Source organism: Austrofundulus limnaeus, unplaced genomic scaffold (assembly GCF_001266775.1).
Source record: "Austrofundulus limnaeus strain Quisiro unplaced genomic scaffold, Austrofundulus_limnaeus-1.0 Scaffold10, whole genome shotgun sequence".
NCBI lineage: Eukaryota > Metazoa > Chordata > Actinopteri > Cyprinodontiformes > Rivulidae > Austrofundulus > Austrofundulus limnaeus.
The window spans coordinates 2,309,798-2,310,873 of record NW_013952412.1 but is presented as its reverse complement, the minus strand read 5'-3'; the positions used below and the strand labels follow the sequence as shown (position 1 = coordinate 2,310,873).

At 44.1% G+C, this 1,076-nt stretch overlaps 1 protein-coding gene across 1 annotated transcript in view; it reads left to right on the top strand.

The window, feature by feature from the left end:
* Positions 1–1,076, top strand: part of hyls1 (HYLS1 centriolar and ciliogenesis associated) — a gene marked incomplete in the record, with an annotated part of 28,602 nt that overhangs the window by 8,557 nt on the left and 18,969 nt on the right.

Below are 1,076 nucleotides of genomic sequence, written 5' to 3'. Positions count from 1 at the left end.
TTATTATTAATAGTTTTAATGATTTCTACACGGTCAGTCTTTTATTATGCTCTGTTGTCAACATGTACAGTAATGATAAATCCAGAGTTTTGACCGTTTAGCCTTAGCCGTTAGCTTCACCAGCTGATCACACAGTCAGGTGGTTTCTGCACACTCCAGTTGTTATAAATAAACTCCTTGCTTTGAGAAGAGGCATTTGAGGCTTCTGGATTCAGCTAATCCTCTTAGCTCCATGCTGAAGCCATCTGCTTCCACTAACCTCACGCTCCACACATCTTAGTGTAGTGCAGCCTTTTACCATGTAAAAGATGTATAATCATCAGTGGGATGAAGATGATGATGACAAGAACTCCCTCATCTCCTCTTTTTGGTCTGATGATGAAGCTCAAGAGGAAGAAGTGATAGACTCCAAACCTGTCAACTACTCATTGAGCTTGCTTCGGGGGACTTCAGGGGAGAAAAATCTGAAGCTGAACAACCAGAAGAACATTACTGGAGATGTTTTGAAAGTGGGAAGGAATGATGATGATGATGAAGAAATTATCAGCAGTAGTTCTGGTAGTCCAGCAGCGAGCCTCGTGACCTCTGGCTACGGCACATTCAGAGTGGAGGAGCCAGAAGTGGGAGACCACCGGGACGACCACACCATTGATGTGTCTGAAACAAGAGATGAAGCCGACTGCCCGTCACTCTGCACGGACACAACACCAGACAGAGAGGAAGAGCAGGAGCAGCTGCAGCACCTCAGTGAGCTGAGTCATGCAGAGCAGAGGCTGGAGACACATTATCCTCATGACTCTTCAAGCAACAAAGATATCAAATTCATAGACTCCACACTGGATTTCAGCTGCATGACCTATAGAAAAATGTGTGTGAAAGAAAACCCCAGACAGAGAGCAGGTAGACAAACTCCTGACCGTCCTTTAAAGACACATTTCTTTCCATCAAGGCTTTTTGATGCACATTTACTGTGGGGAAAATAAGTATTTAGTCAGTCACCAATTGTGCAAGTTCTCCCACTTAAAAAGATGAGAGAGGCCTGTAATTGACATCATAGGTAGACCTCAACTATGAGA